The sequence below is a fragment of the Panthera leo genome, chromosome C1, assembly GCF_018350215.1.
Source record: "Panthera leo isolate Ple1 chromosome C1, P.leo_Ple1_pat1.1, whole genome shotgun sequence".
NCBI classification, from domain to species: domain Eukaryota; kingdom Metazoa; phylum Chordata; class Mammalia; order Carnivora; family Felidae; genus Panthera; species Panthera leo.
Window position 1 is genome coordinate 58,321,387 of NC_056686.1, and position 26,506 is coordinate 58,347,892.

Consider the following 26,506-nt stretch of genomic DNA (forward strand, 5'->3'; position numbering starts at 1 on the left):
GACATGTCTCTGGGGGCAAGGGAAACAAAAGCAAAAATGAACTATTGGGACCTCATCAAGATAAAATGCTTCTGCACAGAGAAGGAAACAATCAAGAAATTAAAAGACAACTGATGTAATGGGAGAAGATATTTGCAAATGGCATATTGGATAAAGGGTTAGTATCCAAATCCTATAAAGAATTTACCAAACTCAACACCCAAAAAACAAATAATCCAGTGAAGAAATAGGCAAAAGACATAAAGAGACACTCTTCAAAAGAAGATATCCAGATGGCTAACGGACACATGAAAAGATGCTCAACATCACTCATCATCATGGAAATACAAATCAAACCCACAATGAGATACCACCTCATACCAGTCAGAGTGGCTAAAATTAACAACTCAGGAAACAACAGATGTTGGTGAGGATGTTGGTAGAGAAAGAAGAACACTTTTGCAAGTGTATTGCAAGTGTGGGAATGCAAATTGGTGCAGCCACTCTGGAAAACAGCTCTGGAAAAAAGCCCCCTACAACCCAGCAATTGCACTACTAGGTATTTATCCAAAGGATACAAAAATGCTGATTTGAAGGGGGCACATGCACCCCAATGTTTATAGCAACACTATCAATAATAGTCAAACCATAGAAAGATCCCAATGTCCATCGACTGATGAATGGATAAAGAAGATGTGGTATATATTTACAATAGAATATTACTCGACTCAACGATCAAAAAGAGTGAAGTTCTGTAAATATTATCCATTATTATTGTTATAAAAATAGTAATGATTATTACTATTCTTATTGTCATCATCATAGTACTTGCCCAGTTAAAGCATCTCTATGCTAACCATTAACCTGATAAAAGAACCCATAACTCCCAAGTTTTTTATAATCTGACTCCAACATATGCTTCTTTCTGGCTTTATTTCCTGCTACATGCTGCCCCACATCCTGTGCTTTACTATAATGACCTACTTACCATTTCTTCTATATCATGTGTTTTACCTCCTCTGTCTTTACTCAGGCTGTTTCCACTGTTTTGTATATCCTTTAACACAATTTCTGCCTGGAAAACTCCTAGCCATCTTTTAATATGTTAGAGTTCATTGGCATCTCTTTTGTGAAATATTCCCCAACTTCCACCCCAGGGGAAAAGTAGTCACTATGGTGTTACTGTCATTTACAGATATCTGTGTCTCCTCTCCAAGACCTCAAGATCCTCCAAATGCTAACTTTATAATTCATCATATTTTTTTTTTGGTGTCTACCACATGTGCTATGTGTGCTAAGTGCTAACTAAATATTTGTTAAATGCGTAAAGTTTTTAGAAGTGTAGAATGTTCTCATCCTCACATAGATTATCTCATTTGATCCTTTCAAAACTTCTGGGAAGAAGCTAAAGTTGAACGTTTAACTGACTGAGCCACCCAAGTGCCCCAAGTTCTTTGTTTTTGTTTTTTTTAAACACACATCGTAACAATCTGGGAACCAGGGAGTCCAGTTCTAAGGTTTGATTTAAGCAAAACTCCTGCTAGTTGCTTTGAACTGAGGAATCCCCCAGAACAGAGTTTTTGGGCAGCTCCATTCCTCAAGATAGCTATAAACTAGAGCTTTGTAAACTGCCCTTGTATATAATACTCTGTTGTGTTCCAGAAAACCTATAACTCCTTTGGCATTTTTAATGACTAATCCAAAGTTATGAAATGAAGTAACAATAAAGACTAATAGACATAGCTGTGCTTTGATTCTGCACTTTTCATATGAAGTCTATTTTCAGAGGCCTCTTGTACCTTCAAAATGTAAAAGCTGTGTAGTTCTTATCTATCATCCTGTTGTCACATCTTGATGTGGTTTTATAAAAAGTAACTTGACAGAAACTTAGTGAAGTTAAAACAAAAACAATTCTTCTCCCTAAAGTTGTCTTTTTTTTTTTTTAATTGTAAACATGCCTTCCAAGAATGATGCCAGGTACAGATTTCTGATAAAATATGATTTAATCTTTCTTATAGCTTTTTAATTTGACCTTATAATTTATGTACATTCAGGTAAAACATCAGATGTGTAGATGGAGAGAATAGAAAATAGTAATTAAAAATAAAATGGGTAATAACTGAAAGACCTAGTAAAATATTGACCAAATAATTAACTTTGTCTTTGGCCACCCTGGTTAATCAAATACTTTGTGACACACATCACTCTGTATGAAATGACATTGCTTTCACCCTAAACAGTGTTTTTCTAAACAGTGTTTATGTCAGAGTGGTGAACTGGGAAACAGGTGGAAAGGTAATTCTTTACCAAATTCCCAGAAGGGCTCTTTTTTTTAAGTTTATGTATTTATTTTGAGAGAGAGAGAGACAGAGAAAGAGAGACAGAGAGAGAAAGAGAGATAGAACACACAGGGGAGGGGCAGAGAGAGAGAGAATCCTAAGCAGGCTCCACACTGTCAGCACAGAGCCTGATGCAGGGCTCAGACTCATGAACTGTGAGATCATGACCTGACCTGAGATCAAGAGTCAGATGCTTAACCAACTAGCCACCCAGGAAGGGTTCTTATTCAACTTCTTTTTTTTTTTAATGTTTTTTAAAATTTATTTATTTTTGAGACAGAGAGAGACAGAGCATGAGCGGGGGAGGGGCAGAGAGAGAGGGAGACACAGAATCCGAAGCAGGCTCCAGGCTCTGAGCTTATCAGCACAGAGGCCGACATGGGGCTCGAACTCACTGTGACCTGAGCTGAAGTTGGACGCTTAACCGACAGCCACCGAGGTGCCCCCTTGTTCAACTTCTACAACGAGTGGGGGGAGATTAGTGAATGAGTAAATGAAATATGGACAAACATGCTAATGTTCCAAGAACAAAGGAAGCTAACTGTTCACAGCAACTCAAGGTAGAGGAAACCAGTCTTGAACTATTACTCAAAAAATAGAAATCTCTTATCAGTTTGAAATATGCTTCCACCTATATAGTCCTATTTTAATGTCTCTGATTTTCAGACCTAAATTATGTTTATATCCAAAGATGAAGCTAATGGTTCCAAACCAAATAAAAGTGTTATTTTATGTTCCCACAGTATTTCAAGAAATACCAATGGACTTTGGTTTCAAGGCTTCTGAAATTGAGGGCATAAATTAACAAAATACCTGGCTGGGAGTGGGATACGGGGTGGCCAAAGCTCCGGCAGCACTGAACCAGACTACGTACAACACATTGACCCAGACCCCCATGGCAGCCTCTAGCCAGCAAGCAACTGTAGCTACCTCAGGGACTCCCTGTTGCTTCGGACAAAACCTTTCATTATCTGGTCTTTCCCAGAGTGTTCGCTTCTCTTTCATGTCTAAATCGCAATTCACGCTCCCAGATCGCCTTCCCCATCTCCACACACTATACTTCAGACACTCACTTTCTTTTATTTTTTCAGGTTTTTATTTAAATTCCATTTAGTTTAATAGTTTCAGGTATAGAATTTAGTGATTCATTATTTACATATAACCCCCGGTGCTCATCACAAGAAGTGCGCCCCTTAATCCCCATCACCTATTTTCCCCTTCCCCGCCCACCTCCCCTCTGGTAACCATCGGTTTGTTTCCTATAGTTAAGAGTCTGTTTCTTGGTTTTCTTCTCTTTTCTCACCTCTGTATTCATTTGTTTTGTTTCTTAAGTTCCACATGAGTGAAATCATATAGTATTTGCCTTTCTCTGGCCAACTTATCTTGCTTAACATAGTACACTCTAGCTCTATCCATGTCATTGCAAATGACAAGATTTCATTATTTTTTATGGCTAAGTAATATTTCATTATATATATATGGATATCTATATTATATATAGATATATAATTGATATGTATCTATATATCTATCTATATCTATACCATCTATATGTATCTATATATCTATATCTTTATCATCTTCTTTATCCTTTCATCAGTTGAAGGACATTTGGGCTCTTTCCTTAATATGGCCATTGATAGCACTGCTGTAAACATCAGGGTGCATGTATACCTTCAAATTAGTATGTTTGTATCCTTTGGGTAAATACCTAGTAGTGCGATTGCTGGAGTTCTATTTTTTTTAACTTTTTGAGGAACCTCTATACTGTTTTCCAGAGTGGCTACACCAGTTTGCATTCCCACCAAAAGTGTAAGAGGGCTTCCAATATTTCTGCATCTTTGCCAACACCTGTTGTTTCCTTTGTTGTTTATTTTAGCCATTCTGACTAGTGTGAGGTGATATCTTATTATAGTTTTGATTTGTATTTCCCTGGTCATAAGTGATGTTGAATATCTTTTCATGCGTCTGTTGGCCATCTGGATTTCTTCTTTGGAAAAACAGACACCTTCTTTGCAGTTTTCTAAGGAAATTTAGTTTCCTTCCTTCTTCACCTATAATGCTCCTGTGTCCCCAACCCCCCAGGCAGCTTGCTGAAGTCTTACCCTTCCCCAAGACTTAACTCAAATGTCTTATTTATGAAGACTTTCTAGATTCCCCATCTAGACACACATATAGACACACACAGAGAGAAACACATGATTGTAGACCTAAGGTAGAATCAGAGACTCTCTGAGTAACTAGACTAGATTAGTTTAGTTTAGAACCATATATAACATATTATTAATATTGTAATGTTATAAATCCACTAATTGTAATTATTTGCTTACATATCTCTCTCTTCTGTAATTAAGCCATGAGCTTCTGAAGGGCAAAACTGCATTTTCTAACTCAGTCACTTGCCATAGTGCCTAGTACTGACCAATGGTTTTATAAATGCTTAATGGGTGGGACACCTGGGTGGCTCAGTCAGTTAAGTGCCCGACTTCAGCTCAGGTCATGATCTTGTGGTTCGTGGGTCTGAGCCCCGCATCAGGCTCTGTGCTGACAGCTGAGAGCCTGGAGCCTTCTTTGGTTTCTGTGTCTCCCTCTCTCTCTAATCCTCCCCTGCTCGCACTCTGTCTCATAATTTTCCTGGATTTTAATGGAATCCTCCCTATCATCTAGCTTATCAGAAAAACATCATGCCTTTGATTATCTTTCCCCAAAATGTTCTCCTCGATGTTTGCTGAAATAAATGTATATATTTACAGTAATTTCCCAAATATATATCAGTGAACAATGCAGTATATTCTTTTGCAGAGCAGAGATGATCTCAGATTCATTTTTATTTGCCTGGGACCAGCATGTAACAAATGCCAAATAAACAGGTGTTAAGAACATGAAAGGAGAGAAAAGAGCACTTTTTCTTTCAGTGCTTAGGTATTCTTGGAAAAAAAAATGACTTCAGAAGAATAATGGTAGGGTTGTTTTTTGTTTGTTTGTTTGTTTGTTTGTTTGTTTTGACTCAGAAGTTAGGGAAGTGTTAACTTTTGGCCTTGCTGCCATATCCTTCGAAATGGTAACAACACTGCAAGCAGCTAGAAATAGGTGAGGCAGTCTCTTTCATGGAAGCTGATTGAGATGTTACAGGATGCTCTAAGCACACAAATCAATAGCCACAAGGAGGAATAGGATGGGTCTATTTGCTGAAAATAAAATCTTCAAAGACTTCATTGCTCTGACATTGTTCTAGCTCCATTTATTGAAAACTTTTATTCCCATTCTTGTGCTAATCTCTTCACATATATTCTCATTTTATTCTCCTGACAATACTATAGACCTAGTATCATTACCCCTCTTTCTACAGAAGAGAAAAGTGAGTCTTAGAAATGTTCATTGGTTTACCTACCATTATGTAGGTATCCTGCCTTAACACAGGATGTAATTCAATTCTGATAGAAAATCAGGGTAAGAAAAAAATCTTACTGACTTTCATTCAGGACCTTACTTGGTCTACTAAGTGACCCATACATTTTTCTGTGACTTAAAAACTGAATTTTATTTCATCAGAATTTTCGTTCATCAGAAGCACAGATAAACCTTAATTCTTAATTACCTGGAAAGGGGGACACATTACACCACACACTAAACTATCCACAAGGCAAAACTATCTCAACAATGTCAGCCAAGACTTTGACCAAAGTTAAACAACAAAATTGGCCCATTGAATTCTACTCCTTTTTTTCTTTCACAGTCACATGTCTCCGAGCATACGCATGAGTAATATACATCATTGTGAACGTGCTGCACTGTAAATAAAACACAGAGCTCAGAGTGACTGGCTTCGATTCAGGAATTCAGCTACTTCAGTTGAGGAAACTTAGTTTGGCAAAGCTTAATTTCTTTAATCTTCTACATCCTCTGACTCTGAAGCTTCACATTGACTCTGTGTTTGGGAAACTCAGTTTCTCCCTGCTTAGTTCCCGCATTAGCAAAATTGGCCCATCCATCACCAGCATAGATTTTTAAAGTATTGAACAAGAAAAATGCTCATGGATTGACTCTAAGGAAAATTAGATGTCTCCAAATATGTGAATATAGGCAATACATGTAATATTACCCAGAGAATTTGCCTACATCAATGTAAAGATATAACTAAAGTTAATAGTTACATAAGATGATTTATCATTTGAATTATGAAAAATGTGCTTTCTAAAACACTCTCCAGATCTTCTTTCCTGACAGAAGCAGCAATAACAACAGAAACAATAAAACTTCTATAAGAAACAGATGGCCAAGCTTATTACAAGCCATAATGTCAGATGTCATAATAATTGCTTCCTCAAATTGACCTCCTCTGACCTACCAGCTCTCAACTTTCTTTTCTCCACTTTTTAAGATACTTGTTGATCACCAAATCTAAACATAACCACCTTGTAAATATCATTGATGTTACATATGGTTTATATTTTAAACCAGATGTAAAGGGAGAAGACTATGTCTATAGTGAGCCCACCAAGATGCCTTGATCTTAAAGTCAAGTGTAAGAAAGCATCTAGTAAATTTGAGAAAAAGAATGAAAACATTGGAAGAAAGCACATTAAAGACAGAATGGATTAATAAGAGGCTATTGGAGTTAATTTCAGACATTTCTAACTGTAGGTGACATCAGAGATGTACTTTTGTTGGCACATATTTATAATACACAAGAAAATCTACGTATTTCTTAATTCCCACCTCTAATTTTCATGTAGGTAGTCTAATTTAGAGTAAGAGGGGCATTTCTCATTTCTTTTTATCTACTCTTTCTGCTCAGCTATTACTATAAGCAGAAACAACAAAAAATATATCATTCTGTCATTTGGCATGATTTTAGCCTAAATTATTATCATTTTTTTAAACCCCAGATGGTATTTTTTTGTTTTTGAGAGAGAGAGAGCACACACATGAACAGGGGAGGGGCTTAAGAGAGAACCTTAAGCAGACTCCATACTCAGCATGGAGCCCCACAAGGAGCGCTACACAGACTTGGGCCCCAGGCAGAGCCTCATCTCATCACCAGGAGATCATGACCTGAGCCAGAATCAAGAGTCCGATATTTAATCAACTGAGCCACCCAGGCACCCCTAACCTCAAGTAGTTTAATAGAGGGATCTTATTCACTATATACCAGATTCTCTGATGAAAGTGGGCTGGTGGTTAACTGGGTAACCCAACTGACACCGAAACCAAGGGGAGGCTCAGGGTCGAAAGGAAAACAAAGAAAGGAATGTGCTAAAGATAAAACTTTTATACTGAATTGTCATGCATGAAATTGAAAAATCAGTTGGATCAATTCAGACAGACCCTCCTATTAAGGCAAAATTCCAGATTCTATTGGGGCACCTGGGTAACCCAGTCAGTTAAGCTTTTGACTCTTGATTTGGCTCAGGCAGGTCATGATCTCACGGTTCGTGGGTTTGAGACCGCGTCAGGTTCTGGGCTGACGGCTGGGAGCCTGCTTGGGATTTTCTCTCTCTCTCAGACTATTAGAGGGGCATGGTACATTTAGGAACTAAATAAATAATAGAATAGAGGTATAAAGGGCCCCAATTATTAAGGACCATATATGTGGTGTTAATAAGTTTGGAATTTATTCTGGGAGAAATAAGAAATTCTCAAAACTTCTAATCAGAAAAGTGCCAAGGTTATTTCTATGCCTTAGAAATATTTCTCTGGCTGCAGTGTGGGGAACTGATGTGGAGGAGAGGTCACTCTGGCTACACAGTGAATAGATTTGGTGAGGGAAGCTGAGGGTTGGTGGGAGAAACAAGGCTGGGGGCAACATGAAAGCATTAGAGTAAGCCATCAGATAAGAGTGCTGGAACTAATTTAGCTGAACTGGGGAAAGAGACAAATGGACAGATTCAAGGACATTACATAGAAGCAGAATTGACACATGTGACTATAATGACAGGAGGGGCAGGTCATCCAGGATAATTCCAGTGTTGATGGCCAAAGCCTAGAGCCCTGGGGAAGAAGCAGGCTTTGGGAAGCAGGTCCTGAGTGAAGTTCAGTTAAATGTGATGTCCAGCCAGACACTGGCTATAAAGGTGGGAAGTCTGAATAGCACAGACTTGGAAGTCCTTATAGCATTTGGATGTCAATTTAAGCTATGTAATCCATAACGAGTATGTTGTACAAAAGGGATCAGTTAAATTGCTGGAGAACATCAAAAGGAATAATTAGGTGAAGAGGATCTTGCAAATGTGAATGTATTTGAGATTGCCTTTTATGTATCTTCAGTCCAATTTGAAGTTGGCCACCCCCCTACACCTCCCAAAAATACCTATTTAGACAGCTTAGTGATTATCTATGTCCACTAAAGTAATCCATGGTGTTTCTTCATTATTTTACATGGTTAATTAAATATAAAACCTGAAAATGAAGGGCACCTTTAAAGACTTAAAAGTTAATCATTGTTTACTATATTTACACATCATTTAAATCAATTGGCTAGTTTTGATGTCAAGTGTATTTCACTTTTATATTATCCCAAAGAATAGCAGGTTAGTTCTATAATTTCATCTTATCAAAAGCAGGTAAGAGTTTAACTCTTATTCAAAGTATCAGCTTTTAACTTAGAGGTAAAAGATGACATTTTGGAGCCAAACTTAAATTCTGTAGCTAAAAGGCTCTACAGTCTGGATTACAGATATCTACTTTGAAATACTATTTACCCCTCCTCTTTTTTAAAGAGAATAGGGGAAGACCTTGAGGCATTTTAGCAAAAGGCTTCTTTAAAACTCTTTGTGATATAGAAGTTAAAATAGAAATCAGACCTCAGAAGAAGATGAAAAGATAACACATCAAATGTGAGAGTCCGTGCCCAAATATCGCATTTGAGCCTGAGCACCAAGATTAGGCAGGGCAAAGGTCAAATTACTCTGGAGTAATTTCTGGAGTTTTTCAGTACAATTAACTCAAGTACAATTTGTAAGTGACCCTTACTAAAATTATGGTGATGATTTACAAAATTTACCCTAATGATCCTAAATGAAAGGAAATATCAGTATTTTGGGAAGTACTCCATGATGATGCCATATTTTAAAAACATTTTACATTCTCATTTCCTGAATTTAGTAATAATCATCTAAAGAAATTTCAAGCATTTTCTGGGGGTGCCTGGGTGGCTCAGTCAGTTAAGTGTCAGACTCTTGATTTTGGCTCAGGGTCATGATCTCACAGTTTGTGAGTTTAAGCCCAGCATCGGGGCTCTGTGCTGACAGGATGGAGCCTGCTTGGGATTCTTTCTCTCTCTCTTTCAAAAAAAAATTTTTTAAATAAACTTTTTAAAAAGTAGAAAAAGGAGGAATTCCAAGCATTTTCTAAAATCTGGTTATTATTTAGGTGTTTATTTGGCATTTTTTAACAATCACCTAATAGGATGTTTCATTGGGGTCTTTGATTCAGATTTCTTACTCAGGAGTCATATGATCATTTTTAATCCACTAGTAATTACATTGGGACTGCCCTTAAGTGAACAGAAAATATAAATATAAATGATTCAGAGTTTCCAGAAGGGAGCTGGTTATTTACCAGGAAGGATAAAATTGGCCACCTCTTGTTTTATCAACATACTTGATGGATACTTGCAAGAACATAGGGTTATTAATTAAATGTGTACTTCATTGAATGTACATATAATAATGGCAGTACTCCTGCAGAAAGACTTCTCAAGTTCAGAAAACCCCACTTACTTGTAATGATTTTCTGTTTTATGATAATTTCTTGTAGTATATGAATCTCTGATACTTGGTAGGAACTTTTTATTTTCTTTTTGCCATTAACTACTTATAAAATAGACAACTTACTACTTTCATAACTTGGCATTATTTAAACTTTTTTTTTTTACCTAAACCCATTTAGGGAAGTTGAAAATCAACATTCTTGTGTCATTGCATAAATCTATGATTACTATGGATGACTCCATTTATATGTGATTTCACCTACCTCTCATCATTACTGTAATAACTATAAAATCTATTTTAAGCCTCAGATTCTCTCCTGAATAATTTATGTATACAATAACTCACTGGATACTGCCATTTGGATATCCTACAGAAGTCTCAAAATCGGTATGTTTCAGACTGAGGCTTTCCTCCACCCATTCCTCCTTGTTTAATGTTACCAAAATTTCATCATTCACCCAAGCCAGAAATCGTGAGATACCTAGAATTTTCTTCCTCTTCTCTCCTCATAAGAAGTCAGTCAGGATTCATGATGAATCTATTTCTGAAATATCACTGGAATCTGACCCATCTTTTCCACTCTTGCCAGCACTACTTAATTTAGGACCACTTTCCAGAATTACCAAAAGAGCCTCCTTAATATTATATCTGTTTCTCATATTGCCCCATGAGTCCTTTCATTATAGTGCTACCACCATTACATTTTAAAATGAAAATTTAAAAACTTGAAAAAAATGAAAATTCAGTCATGTTATTTCTGCTTTAAAATTCCCAGTCATGCCCTCTTTCTCAGATTCTTTTTTTTTTTTTTTTTTGGCCTAGGTTCAATATAGTTTATTAATGGGACATGACAAGGTAGGACTTCCCAAGCCCCTCTCCTTCCTCAGGGTGTCTGGGTTGGAAACTGTGGATGTCAGGAGATTCTCAGTGTGTTGGTGGATGAGTTGGGGCAAGAATTCCTCAACAGCTGAGGGCCTCTCTTTTCCTCTTGTTCTGGCCTTGGCTGGTGATCCAAAGGGCTCTTACTCCTTGGAGGCTGTGTGGACCATACAGCCCATCGCCTGATTGCTGTGGCCAGATTCATTGTCATACCAGGAAATGAGCTTGACAGAGTGGTCATTGAGAACAATGCCAACCCCAGCATTGAAGATGGGAGAATGAGTGCCACTGTTAAAGTTGAAGGAAACAACTTGGTCCTCAGTAGAGCCCAGAATGCCCTTGAGGGACCCTCTAATGCCTACTTCACCAGCTTGATGTCATCATATTTGGCAGTTTTCTCTAGGTGGCAGGTCAGATCCATGATTGACATGTTGGGGGCAAGGACACTGAAGGCCATGCCAATGAACTTCCTATTCAATTCAGGGATAACCTTGCCTACAGCCTTGGTGGCACCAGTAGAAGTAGGAATGATGTTCTGGGCAGCCCCTTGGTCATCATGCCACTGCTTTCCAGAGGAGTCATCCATTGTCTTCTGGGTGGCAATGATGGCATGGACTGTGGTCATGAGTCTCTCCATGATGCTGAAGTTGTCATGGATGACCTTGGACATAGTGGCCAAGCAGTTGGTGGTACAGGAGGCATTGCTGACAATCTTGAGGGAGTTGTCATACTTCTCATCATTCACTCCCATCACAAACATGAGGGCATCAGCAGAAGGGGCAGAGATGATGACTCCCTTGGCCCACTCTTCAAGTGAGCCTAAGCTTTATCCATGGTGACAAAGACCCCACTGGACTCCACAACATACTCAGCACCAGCATCATCTCATTTGATGTTGGTGGGATCTCATTCCTGGAAAATGGAGATGAACTTTCCATTGATGACAAGTTTCCCATTCTCAGCCTTGACTGTGCTGTGGAATTTACCATGGGTAGAATCATACTGGAACATGTATTCCAGGTAATTGGGTTGATGAAGGGATCACTGATGGTGACAATATCTACTTTGCCAGAGTTAAAAGCAGCCCTGTTGACCCGGCGCCCAGTACAGCCAAATCCATATTTTTCTCACCTCCGCCATCGTGTCTCAGGGACACGGCTGACACTGCATCAGAAGATGCAGCTGTCTGCTGAATGGGGAGGAGCAGAGAACCTAAAACCCAGATTCTTTAGTATGACTTACAAGATTGATAGAGTTCCTCTGTACAAAATGCTTTCCATAATTGAATTATATCCACGAAGGCCTCCCTTATGATATTATAAGTTCCATAACCCAGCAACCAGAAGAGGTCATATGACTAGTTCTCAACAAAGGCAAAAGTAAAGTGTGCTACTTGGCAATTCAGACCTTAAAGGGAAAGCTACTAGCTGGACATAGAACCCCAATCTTGACAAACAGTTGAGAACCTTAACACAAAAGGAATCAGGTCCCCGAAGCACTGTGTAAAAAAGAACTCCTAGTGGATCTGTAACATCCACACTGGACTGTTATTAGAGTTAGAAATAAACTTTTGTTGTGTTTGAGCTATTACATTTTGAGGCATATTTGTTACTATAGTTTAACCCACCTCCATGTAATACACCCCAATATAAATAAAAAATATAATATATATTATAAATTATATTATAAATATAATTCCATCCCTAATTGTGTGTACAACTTTATCTTTTATACCGATTTCCAACTTCTCATATGTATCCTAAGTTTTACCTATACCAAATTACTTAAAATTCCATAGATAAGTCATGCTCACTCTTGCTTTTATACCTTTGCTCCCGCAGGGTTATACCTTTCCTGCCTTATCCTTTAAGACTGAAGCAGACAATGCTCCTCTGCAGAGAAAGAGAAAGAAAGAAAGTTTTTCTTTCTCTCTGTTGTGGACTGAACTGTATTTGCCCTCCCCTAAATTCAGAAGTTGCAGCCCTAACCCCCAATACCTCAGAATGTGACTGTATTTGGAGACAGGAACTTTACAGAAGTCATTAAGGTTAAATGAGGTCTTTAGGGTGAGCCCAATCTGACTGGTGTACTTAAGAGGAGATTTGGACACACAGAGAGACATTCATACTGAGAAAAGACCATGTGAGGACACAACAAGAAGGTAGCTGTCTGCAAGCCAAGGAGAGAGGACACAGGAAAAAGCAAAGTTGCCAACACCTTGATCCTGGAAGTCTGGCTTCCAGAACCGTGAAAAACTAAATTTCTGTTGTTTAAACCATCCATTCTGTGGTATCTTGTTAGGGTGGGCCCTAATAAAGTAGTATACACTCCTTGTAGCAGGATGTTTGCCCCTCTGAAATTCGGGAGCATTCTGAGAAGCCCACCCTTTTAGCACTTATCGTAGCTTTTTTAAAAAAAATTTTTTTAATGTTTATTTATTTTTGAGAGAGAGAGAGAGAGACAAAGCATGAGTGGGGGAGGAGCAGAGAGAGAGAGGGAGACACAGAATCTGAAACAGGCTCCAGGCTCATAGCTGTCAGGACAGAGCCCGATGCAGGGCTCGAACTCACAAACCGTGAGACCATGACCTGAGCTGAAGCTGGACGCCCAACCGACTGAGCCACCCAGGCACCCCAATTATCGTAGCTATTTTTAAATCATTGGTGTACTTGTCTGTCTCCCTAAGTCTCTGTGAATCTTTGAAAGAAGGAACTCTGCCTTATTTATCTGCTTCATTGCCCCCTGATGATATGTTGGAAAACTACTGTGGGAAGTGGATAATCGTTCTTTAGAATGGATTACTTTTTTTCTCCACAACTTGCAGCTTACCAGTAAGTAAGTAAATAAGTAGTCGTTGGGGTTTTCGCTTGCTGTGTATCCTCCTGACATACCTGGCCAGGCTGCCAAACATGTGGCATTGATTTTGATACAGGATTTCATTATTGAAGACTCTGCCTTGCCATTTTTTAATATTGTTATGTTGGTATCATTTTGCATATTTACTAAGGTCCGGAAGATGAAGATGGGTTTTAGAACAAGAACAAGATCTTTCAGGAAAGTTGGTGGAGTTGTTGTAGTGAACTGCTTTTAGTATTTTATCCACATTAAAATAGCCTCTTTTTTCCAAGAACTACCCCTTTATGCAGAGGTGGGCTTAATCCAGGCTGTGTGCCTCACTTGGTTGGACCAGAGTGGTCACCAGTTCCAAGTCTGAGTAATACAGTTTGATTCGTACATGTTGAATTGAGAATGAGAGAAGGTAATCTTGGTCTCTTTTGAGTGGTTGAAACCAAAGAGATATAAAACTCCAGAACTGTGAGATAGTCGTGTGCATTGAGAAACAGACATTTGACTGAAGAATGAGATATATCCCAAATACAGAAGTTGTGTAGAAAAAAAAAGACTAACACATGGCCACAAAGAGAGAATGACAGAAAGAAAGAGAGAAGGAGAGAGAGAAGGGTTGAGAGAGAGACAGAGAAATGGGAAAAGCAGCTGTAATGCCAATTAATTTTATTTCTTCATTTCAGTTCCTTGGGAAGTCCTATTACACTCTTTGCTCTTGGATTCCATGAGATTTTAAAACAAATTCCATTTTGATTTAAGCCACCTTGAGATTGACTTCTGTTATTTGCAACAAAAGGGTCTCTTGCTTCAATCAACTAGATAGCATAGTTAACATTTGTAATTTTTGATCACCCAATTCATTCTTCCTGGATTTGGGTAGTAACACTTAAACCATCCTATTTAGAGTGACTTCCCTTTATTCTAGCACATAAGGTTCATTAGGGCCAACCCCAGGCCATAATAATTAGTTCAAGAAGGGAAACACGATCCAAACTGGGCTAATATCTCCATTTGCTAGAACTAAGAAGTTGTGAGGAGCTGAAGAATTTTTTTCTACTAAGGTTGTCTAACTAGTAAGGATGATAGCCTGTAGCTTTTCCTGTTCATCTTGCCTGCATGAAAAGAGAACATTCCTGAGAATAAAACCAGTGCAGGAGAAGGCAAAGAACAAAACCAGAAAAACCCAGATTCTCCAAATGTCATCTAGGCATCAAGATCCTAGACTCTTAAGTTATTTCACCAATAAATTGTTCTTTTTTAAAGTCAGTTTGAGGGTTTTTTTGTTGTTGTTATTTACAACCAAAGCATCCAGTATGAATATAACTTCCTTGCACTTCTTTGAGTTGGTGAAGTTTTATTATGTACACCAAGTTTTATTATGCAGCACCAAATGCCTAGCTCTGTATTTGAAATATAGTAGATTCTAGAATAAATAACTGCTGGTACTGAATTATGAAGACAAATGGTACCTAGCATGTCATTTTGGGGGTGTCTTTTTACAGCCTTACCTCTTCATTTGAATATTCTGCCAAATCAGTGCTCTATCATCAGTGGATTTTAGTTAGATTAATTAAGAAGGGTTACTATTTAAGTCCTTGTTATTCCTTGCCATCACAACAAACCATTTGTGTTTGTTCTCCAAATGCTGAATCCTAAGTAGTTACCCCTTTCCATCTCACTACCACCAGCTTTGTGAGAACTCCTGATCTGAACCAGTCTAATAGCCTCATGATGCATCTCCAAATCTCTACACTCTTCTCTCTCAAATCCACTTAACAGAGTGTAATGAGAAACATCTATCTAGTCACGGTTTGGGGCCATGGCTGTTATACAAATTACAGATAATGTATATAAGGAAACTAACACTGTGCATGGCATATCGATTAATATTAAAATGTCTACAACTATAAAGATAACCCTGGAATATTAACAGGTAATTATTTTTCAGTATTAACTGTCTACCTGGTGCTTTATCTCATTTATCCTTTTTTTTTTAATATCAAATTTATTGTCAGATTGGTTTCCATACAACACCCAGTTCCTCAATACCCATCACCACCCTCCGCTCCCTCCCGCCCCCATCTACCCTTAGTTTGTTCTCAGTTTTTAAGAGTCTCTTATGCTTTGGCTCTCTCCCTCTCTAACCTCTTTTTTTTTTTTTTTTTCATTTATCCTTTACATTAACTCTTTGAGGTACTTTTGCAGGTGAAAACCCCAAAACTCAGAGAGCTTAAAAAACACAAATTTAGAGAGTGGTTGAGATTATATTCAAACCAGGGGTGACTGACTTCAAAGTCTTTGCTTAATTTCCCTACTATCTATTACATCTCTCTACTATATAATTTTTATACTTTCTAAGCAGAAAAACAAATCAAACGTGGCCCCTTCTAACTTGGAGAAGCTGATAACAATGAGACACAAAAGCTGATCTTAGAAAATGCACCCTAGGGAGCCTGGGTGGCTCAGTCGTTTAAGTGGTTAAGTGTGGGACTTCAGCTCAGATCATGATCTCATGTTTTGTGAGTTCGAGCCATTCTTCTGACTCTGTGTTGACAGCTCGGAGCCTGGAGCCTGCTTCAAGTTCTGTGTCTCCCTCTTTCTCTGCCCTTCCCCTGCTTACGCTCTGTTTCTCTCTCTCTATCAAAAATAAATATTAAAAAAAGAAAATACACCCTAATGCCCTGCTGCAGATCCTTCACTTCATGTTTTCCTTACAGCTTTGCAGTTTTGTGAAAAGCAGCACATGAGAGGTTTTGCTCCTAGCGTGGGATGTGGCCTTTAGGACAGAACACCTGCTCTCAAATTCAGACTGCGTCCCTACCCACCAGTGTGTGTCTGTGCATATGAAAACCAGAGAGAGTGACTCTAATAGACTAAAATGGGATGCTTTCCAAGGACTTGGAGTCATGGGACAACAGATCTTATACAATCTAATCTGACTTGTTCTGGCATAAAAATGTTGTTTTTTACAAAGAGTTTACACTCCCATATACTGAACAGATCCAGCTAAGTATTGCTGTTATTTTCTTCATGTTAAATTAAAAAGAAACAAATCACAAAGCAGGAATTCCTTCTTCAAAGAAAAACTATCTTTATCTTTTAAAGTCTTTGACTTATTGGGGTGCCTGGGTGGCTCAGTTGGTTGAGCGTCTGACTTTGGGTCACGATCTTGCATTTGGTGAGTTCAAGGCCACATAGGGTTTGCTGCTCTCAGTGCATAGCCTGCTTCAGATCTTCTGTTCACCCTTCTGTCTGTCCCTCCTCCACTTGCACTCTCTCTCTCAAAAATAAATAAAACATTAAATAAATAAATAAATAAATAAAGTCCTCGACTTATGGAAGTGCATGAAGAAAACGTATCAGTGGCCCTTTGAAAGTCACATTTCCTGTTGTATGGGGTTGGGGTGCTCACAGAGACTTAGCCGGCAGTCCACCCTACTGACGTAGTTCACACACTTAGACTTCTAGTTTAGTTTTCCCTTTTGACATTCCTGCTCCAATAGGACTGAGGCCCAGACCTGAGTCCCAGCGCACTTGGCTAGGGTCCTGACTATTTTTGCTTCAGGAATCAGGTATGAGTGGTCACAGGTCTTAGGTTTCAGCCCCTCCTACATTTTACTTTCATTCATTGATTTGCCCCTGTGTGTCCTTGAGAGGTTTATATCATTGCAAATATAACTACCTAAGAAGGATTTCAGTGACCAGAAGTAGCAAGATAAATTAGAAAAAGAATAAATTCCAGGGCCTCAGACCTGGGTTTGCTTCATTGCCTCGGTAGTATGTTCTTGGCAAAGTCAATTATCTGCTGTATGACTTAGTTTCCTCATTGGTGAAAATGGGGATAGCCATTTTTATTCTCAGGGCTTTTGTTAGAATTAACCATGATATCATATGTAGATATATCTAACACTGTGTTTAAGCTAAAGTAGATGCTCAAGAAATCTATTTTTTCTCACCTTCTGAAAGTAAAAAAGAGATTCATATGTTTAGAAAAAGAACTCAAGTTAACTTCTGCATTAGGCAATACCCAAACTCAGTGTCTCACACTGCTGTAGACTGGGATTGTTGAACTTCAGGTTGCATTGCTGGGACTCATGATAGCTGATGTGTCATGCATTGCTTACATCATTGTTGAGAATTTGCAACCAAAATAAGCAGCATGATATCATTTAGAAGCAGTTACACTCCATACACTCTTGTTTATTTATCTGTGTATACATGTTCTAAAAATTTATATTTACACATGCTATGGCTTGTTTTGTTTTGATAGGATGGGTGATTGTTTGTGCTTAGAAATCCTAAGAAACAAAATATTTTTATAAAATGTTCATAGTGATCAAAACATAAGTTAAGTGCCAGAGAACACAATCATGGATTTCATCGGGGCTATAGACATGTGAGTGTAATGGAATAGTAGGGTTTTCCTGTAATGCCTGAGACAGACTCTGGACCACGCTTCACTGCCTGGGGGATCCAGTAATGGCTGTTATACAAAATCAGCACTCCCTGCATAATTGAACATGAATCTTTGAGCTTTACATGTTGCCATTAATTTGAAAATAGCTGCACACTAATTTAAATTCATTTTCTGATATTCAATTTAAATTCATTTTCTGATATTCAAAGAAAATGGAGAGAGATAATCTAATCACTGAGACTGGGAACTTGTATAATTCCATATACAAGTAGTTTAGCAAGTATGTCTGATATTTTTTTATGTACTTCATTCCTGTACAGGATTTTTTTAATTATACAGAAACAGATGGAGCAGACCTTGCAAGAACTGAGAAAGAAAAAATGATCAGTGACATTTCATCTGAATTGGGAATAATTTCTCAAGTCCGTCTACATTCCTGGCTTAATTAAGATTATGAGTTCATGGTTCATGTGTCTGAAAATTAAGATGAATATTCTGATCATGGTCAAACTGGGATCTATTGAATGGGATTTGTGAAATCTTTGTTATAGTTTCTGCATTTTCAGGATGATATTGCAACTATAGGTATATAATAAAATCTAAATTTTGTTTCCATTTTCTGATCATTCTGAGGGATGTGCATCAGAGCAAATTCTCCAGTCTTGGGTAAAAATGTCAGAAAAAGACCCTTGTATTTACTGTTACAAAGTGAAGATATTTCCTGCAGAGACCTTTATCTTCAATTTCAGCACCCTAAACATGGAGACAGGGAGACTGAGGAAAGACAATGAAGAGACAGTGTAGGTGCGGTGCAAGCTCACTTTTGATATCCATTCAAATGTTAGTAATAATGTATTTTAGTACTAGAGGGTATCTTCAGTGGGAGTACTCCAACTCTCTGGCATTCTTTGCTATAATTTGACCTCATCGTTAAATGCTCCTAACCAGGTAGGGGTCTGATGTGTTGCTCCTGACAAGTCTACTCTTGCTGTGGATGGTTCTCCTTCCCAGATGTTTCCTGTAGATAGAGATCACAAACGATAAGCAAGGATGTTTAGAGAATGTTTCTCAAAGGCTCTGCTAGCATTAAAATATTTTCTTAGAGTTAACTATTGGAATAGATTCAAATATAGTTTGCACCTTATCCACAGAGCTCCTCTGTTGTCTCTTCATGTGTGGGGTAAAGAGGTCAAGAGAAAAGTTTTTAGCGATGGGGAGTGAATTACACACACACACACACACACACACACACGCCTACAAATAGAGATACAAAAGGTTTGTTTCTTACAAAACACTTGGAACAGTTTAAGTCCCTAGGGTTGAGACTCTTCACTTAAGAAGTTTGGCATTTCATCATTTTCCAGGTACAAAATATAGTTCCATATTCTCCCCATGCTCTAATTTGCTTTCTGATGTTGAATGTTATTAATAGTCAAGCAACATTAAATTAGCCCCACATCTCTAAGTTGTCCAAAGTGATTGAGCATCTCCTTTTAAAGTGTCCCACAAAACCAGAGAATACTTGAGACAGTGTTGAGAAGGGAAGAATATTCCAGACAAGAAATGGCAAGTTTAAAATTGGAGTCAAGAAACAAAGTAGTTCAGAAGAGTATAGTTCAAGGGAAAGGAATGATTAAGTTAAGCAAATGGTAAAGGTCATGATGGATTTTGTAAGCCTTGTGAAAGAGTTTGGAAAACAACGATACGCACCATTAACCGAAAAGAGAAAAACGTCAAGGACATTTGTGCTAAGACTTGAGTTGTGTGGTCATTGATGCATTCCAACCTGGGCTGCTCATATTTTGATCAGTTTGTCATCTGTTGAGAGATACTGGTGGGAAGGCTAGTAAAGATATGGATACTCCAGAGCAGTGCTGTTCAATAGAGTATTCTGTACGATCAGGTAACCACTATACACATATGGCTACTGAGAATTTGAGATAAGGCTTGTGCAGTGAGGATGGTAATTGCCTTTAGCTCAGTGGGTAATAAAGGAAAAATAGGGATAGGCTTTTTGGGGGTTAAATGCTAGGAGATATGGGAAGAACTCCAAAATCCATTCTGCAAATCAAGAGCAATATTAAGAACATGGCCAAATTCAGTGACATCAGGACAACCAAATCTGAAGACTGAGTGTGTCGAAGTGCAGAGGCATATTCCTGAATAGTTTGGCAAGAGTTAAGGAGCAGAGCAGGGTTGTAGGAGAGTCAGAAAAATTCTTCTGGACCTGATTCACTGAAGTAGCCTTGCCTTAGAAACATAAGGTGTGGTCTCCCCAGGTAGATGTTCATTGTTCTTAAAAAGAAACAGACTGAAATCAACACCCTACAGCCTGTGGAGAGATTAATTAATTAACCAAGAAGAAACAAAGCAAAAGACGCCTCGAAGGTCTTTCTTCTTGGGCTTCTAGAAATGTAAATATTTGCCATCACAAAATGGCCACCATTTATAAATGAATATTAGTCCAAAACTATGAAGAGTTATTTTTTCTTTAATGTTTACTTTTATTTTTGAGAGAGACAGAACATGAGTGGAAGAGGGGCAAGAGAGAGGGAGACACAGAATCTGAAGCAGGCTCCAGGCTCTGAAGTGTCAGCACAGAGCCTGATGTGGGGCTCGAACTCATGAACCGTGAGATCATGACCTGAGCCAAAGTTGGACGCTTAACCATCCGAGCCACCCAGGCACCCCTATGAAGAGTTACTTTTAAATAAATACTGGTTTCTTTGTCTGCAGACCTAGACTCTAAAATTATTCAGGCAACTGATGAGGAAGGACTGAAGCAGGTTTGTGGGACTAGTTTCTTCACCTCACTGACTCAGAAGTTCCTCGTAAGTAAACTCAGGGAGTGTCCCTCTTCCAGGCGGGAAATGAGCATGCTCCATTAGTGAGCCACTACTTCAGACAAAATCAGACTGAAAACACATAAGAAAGTCAAACATGCAAGAGATGTATTTTAGAGTGGAATTCTGTTCCACAAAGAGGAACTGATATAAATTTGATAATTATGCCTAACCTTTCACACATAATACTGGATAATAAATTCTAGCACTTCATGCTGTTCTTTAAATTTATTCTTTTCTTTCATAAAGATACAATTAATTTAATGTCAGTGTGCCCCAAACAACTAAATGTTAACCATCCATTACATGCTTAATTATTTTCACCTTTGTCTTATTTTCACCCTTTTTTTCCACTAGTTTATGCATATTTATATTTTCATTTTCCACTCATTTTTTATTCTTTTAGTGGTTATTTTTTTTTGAAGGACAGAGAGATAGACAGTGTGAGTAAGGGAGGGGCAGAGAGAGGAAGATACAGAATCTAAAGCAGGCTCCAGCCTCTGAACTGTCAGCACAGAGCCTGACACGGGGCTCAAACATACAAGTGGTAAGATCATGACCTGAGCCAAAGTCAGATGCTTAACCTACTGAGCCACCCAGTCTCATTTTTTAAATAATAAGAGAAAATCACAATAAAATGGTCAAAAAATTTTACAAAACTACATTTGCTCAAGACAAATTTAGAGATACTCCATAGCCTATAGGAAGACATAGTAAGAAATAAATGTTTATTAGCTGATTATAAATCTCCAAATTTGGCATAGGAAAGGACATGCATAATAATGGTGCCAATGCATAATTCACAAAAACACAGACATAGAAAAGACAAATGTATCAAAGCCAAGAGTAGCCCCTTCCGTTCACTCTATTTCACTACAATTTGCCCTTTAGTTTAGATTCCTTGAATATTTCTATGTGATGGAGAATCACACCAGTGTACCTTGAGCAGGGAGATGTAGAGAAGAGTTGAAGATGATTGGGCAGCTCTGGTAAAGAAAAGTAGCAGAATACTGATATTTACTGAGCACCGCCTATGTGCTTAAAGATGCAGTGAATTATCTCACTCTTCACAACAGCCCCTTGGCTCATCACAAAAGTATTTCTTTGGCATCTGCAATGTGCCAGGTTCTGTGCTTGGTAAAGACAAGGATGGATAAGATCAAGCCAGTCTCTGCTCTTGTGAAACTCATATTCTAATTCAGAAAACAAAGAAAGAAGTAAACAAAGAAGCAAAAACAAGTTACAAATTAGGATAGGCACTGTAAAGGAAACAAATTAGATAAGGTAGAAAATAATAAGAGAAAACTACCACAGATAGGAAGCATAAGAAAGAGAGCTTTGAAAAAGTATTTAAGCCAGTAACCAAAGGAAGAAACAGAACTATATATGCAGGAAATTGAGAAAAAAAAGTGGAATAGCATGTACAAAAGTCCTGGGGTGAGAAAGATCCCTATGTCTACTGAGAAATGAATAAGCTGGGGAAAGAAGAAGAAAAATCATTAGGAGGCCATCAGTAGTGACCTTGCTGAGAGACAAGTTTTGTGTGGATTAGAATAGCAGTACTCAAGATGAAGCATAGTGAACAGTATCGAGACATATTTTGGAGGTAAGATATATTTTACAGTAGTACTTGTCACATGGGCTTTTTTTTTATTTTTTTATTTTTTTTATTTAAAAAAATTTTTTTTAATGTTTATTTATTTTTGAGACAGAGAGAGACAGAGCATGAATGGGGGAGGATCAGAGAGAGGGAGACACAGAATCCGCAACAGGCCCCAGGCTCCGAGCTGTCAGCACAGAGCCCGACGCGGGGCTTGAACTCGCGGACCGCGAGATCATGACCTGAGCCGAAGTCGGCCGCTTAACCGACTGAGCCACCCAGGCGCCCCAACCACATGGGCTTCTTAATATCCCCTACTTTAACAGATGAGAAATAATCTAAAAAGTTAGGAGATTAACCAAGGGTCTTACAGGAAATAACTTCAGGATGGGGGTTATGAACCCTGCCTTCCTTAAAGTCCTTTCCATGCATCGTACTTCCTAGCTTTATTAATTCAAGGTCAATGCAGGTTTACAGAATCCTAAAAGTAGAAGCTTTTGCCAGTCTAATGATTCTGAATTCAAATATGCTTTAATAACCTGGACAGCATACAGATTTTTAGTTCACAAATCCATAACTTCATTTCATCTAAAAATTGCACCAAGTTCTACAAGCTCTCCAGATATAGTTGTTCTGCACAAAATACCAAAACACTTTGCATTTCTTCCAGGGATGTGCAGTGTTAACACCATGTATATGAAAATTTTTCCATTGACTAAAGCAGCAATTTGTAGCAATTGTGAACCATATGCTGTTAAGTCTAAACTGGGTAATTTCAGTGACCAACCCATTTTTTCATCTTTGCTAAAAATACGCCTGTATCCTCCCATATTTAAAATGGCCCTGGTTGCTGAAAATCTCCGACCATGCCAAGTAAGTCAACACAAGAAAAAGGTTTAAAATAAGCACTTGGTCTAAAAAATTGAGCCGAAAAGGACTTTGCTCTCTAAACTCAGTACTTCTGCACTTAATTTCTTCATTTTTATTCTGTCCTTACTGTTGAGATTCTGGGGGATATATTAGTGCTGATTGCTAGTACTTCCATTTCTCCTTTTTCTCAGAATGCGGTGAGATTATTTTCCTCTTCAATTGGCTCAGCATGCTACTTGCTCTAGAAGTGAGTGGGTGCCTCTCTAAGGCTCTGCCTTTTGCTACCACGGGCCCAGCCATGTTGGGAGCCTCGGTTAGCCCGAGTCTCTGATGGAGATGACCTGAGGCCCGGTCTCCACACCCAACCCCCCCACAAGCAGGCTAGGTGAGGGCAAACAAACTTTTGTTGTTTCAAGAAACTAAGATTTTGGGTTTTATTGTTGTTGCTGCTGCTAATGTATGCCCTCGTTTTCTTCACATTCTTTAGGTGAAGGAAATACAAATCTCCAAATTAGGGAAGTTTGACAGGCAGTATAGTTGGCAGAAGGTCAGGAAGTCTGCATTCAGATAATCTGTTTTTAATCATTCTTTGCACTTTGCCTGCTCACTGACCCCTCTTTTTTCTCAGCTGTAAAAAGCGACAATCATGTAAGTGCGGTATGATGGTTTGTCAAGTGCCTAGCAGGATGCCAAACCATAGATGATGGTTAAAATGAGAATAGGCATCCTTGAGAAGAGTAGTGGTTAATAGACTAAAAATCTAGAGGGATATATATCCATGTACTTCCGACTGAATCTGAAGAGACTGCAAAAATGGCAGAAAAATGGCCACTTATCCCCTCACTCCCCTATCCCTGGAAGCTTCTCCCTAGTCACAAGTGCACCTTTTTGTCCCTTTCTGTGTACCTGATGCTCTCTGCCCTCCTCCAACTCCTCTGTCACAAACTGCTCCCAGGGAACAATGCACACCACTCATCAAATCGTTCATTAAAGTAACCACGTTTCCCCAAGACTTAACTTTTGTTATAAGACTAAAGCTCCAACATAGTATTTTTGGTCTTAGGTGAAAAACAGCAATGGGAAACTTTTCACCTGAACCCAGGACGACAGAGAGGATGCCTCTAGCTTGTTAGGTCCACTAAGCTGGGTGGGTTTCCTGGTTAGTCTTTAGACAAGACTTTCATGAAGCTGTCCAGAGTGTGCTGGGAAAAGTACGACAGTTTGGCAGGGTCTTCTGTGGGCTCAGGACCAGCAGTGCTAGCACTGTGTTTGCATGACTCTTGAAATGGACAGGGGCCTTCTGTACTGTCTTCATACTAAGCCTCACAGCAATTCTGCAAAAGGGTGTTAAGAACTTTGTTACAGATGATGAACTGAAGCTTAAACTTTTACAGTCATTTCCCAAGTTCACATAGATGGAGAGTAGAGGAAGATGTATCCCAAACCAGCAACTCTGATTTCCAGGCTAATCCCCTCTTTCCCTTCACCAACACAGCTTTCTGCCTCTGGAGGAGTAAATGCAATGTTGTCTCTTGATCTTAATAGCATATGCTATCACAGAATGCAGATATCTCTTTTTAGTAGTAGATGGTAACATGAAATTATGTTTTCTACATTTATAAGGTAACTAAAAGAGAGAGGGGGGAAAAGAATGAGAGTTTAAAAAAAACTACAAATGTACTCTTGAATATGAAATTAAGTTGAGGTATCCTGTACAGCCATGTGTTCTAGCTAAAAAAAAAAAAAAAAATCCCACTGCTTCAGGTCATTTTCATCTTCTCCTACATGAAGAAAGACAGAAGGAAATGGGGAAGGATGCTACATTTTTAAGTCCCATCATTTTTCTAAGAAACTATCATTGTTTTCTGGTAGCTAATATAATTTCTAACATCTTATCTATTTGCAAACTGTTTTAAACATTGGAAACATCTTAAAGGTTACAGTGAAAAGACAAGATTTGTAGCCAAACAAACCTGGGTTTGAATACTAATTCCACCATCTAAAGTTATAGACCTTGGGAAAGTGAGTTAATTAAGCCCCACTCTAGAGATGGGCCTCAAGCTTCTCATCTCTAAAATGGAAATTTACAGTAACAATCTCATAGAACAGCAGTGAGTATTATATGAGATAGTGAGTATAAATCACTTATATATTGAAAAATTTTTAAATGTTACTTCTCCTTTCCTTTTGCATCATATAGTTCTGTAATTTTTATTCCCAAGTAACACACAATCAAGTGGATTTTATTGATTTAATAGATATTTGAAAGAAGGAGAGAAAGAAAGAAAGAAAGAGGAAGAAAGAAAGAGGAAAGGAAAGATGGAAGGAAGAAAGGAAAATTGCAGGCCAAATCCCTGATTAACATAGATGCAAAAATCCTCAACAAAATATTAGCAAACCAAATTCAACAGTACATTAAAAGAATCATGCACCATGAAAAAGTGAGATTTATTCTAGGGATGCAAGAGGGTTTAATATCTGCAAGCCAATCAATGAAATGCACCACACTGACAAAATGAAAAGATAAAAATCGTATGATCACCTTAAGGAGGGAAGAAGGGAGGGAGGAAGAGAAAGAAAAATCTTTAAGGACAACAGTTCTAAAATGAAGTGGAGATATTTTCCTTCTCTGAATGGTCTGTTATTGTTCTGTCAGCAGAGATTGGAAGCACTTGGAGTTATCCTGTCCTTGTCCTCTTTCCCCAGTAGTGACATAAGTAAGAGATATAAAAACTTTTTGTAACGCTTCTGATAATATCATGAGAAATTGGTCATTTGTTCATGAAGCAGAACATCCTGCTTGAAAGACTTTTAGCTCCGTTTGATTTTGTCATTTATTCACTACTGGAATTGTTACAGAAATATATTTTAGGGCCACTGATTTCATCCCTGTACAAAATTATACATTTATGTTTCAGACAACTGACCAGGTTTCTAATGTAAATCTAAGAGACAGAGGAATTTTCCAATGCCCAGTCTAAGATTGGTCTTAACTAAACCCTTGCTCTTTGTGCTACTTC

General features: G+C 38.3%; 1 protein-coding gene and 1 pseudogene across 7 annotated transcripts in view; both read right to left on the reverse strand.

Moving 5' to 3' along the window:
- Positions 1 to 26,506, reverse strand: part of PTGER3 (prostaglandin E receptor 3) — a 182,954-nt gene that overhangs the window by 67,381 nt on the left and 89,067 nt on the right. The gene's annotated exons all lie outside the window — the stretch shown is intronic.
- LOC122227757 lies at positions 10,850 to 13,820 on the reverse strand (annotated as a pseudogene).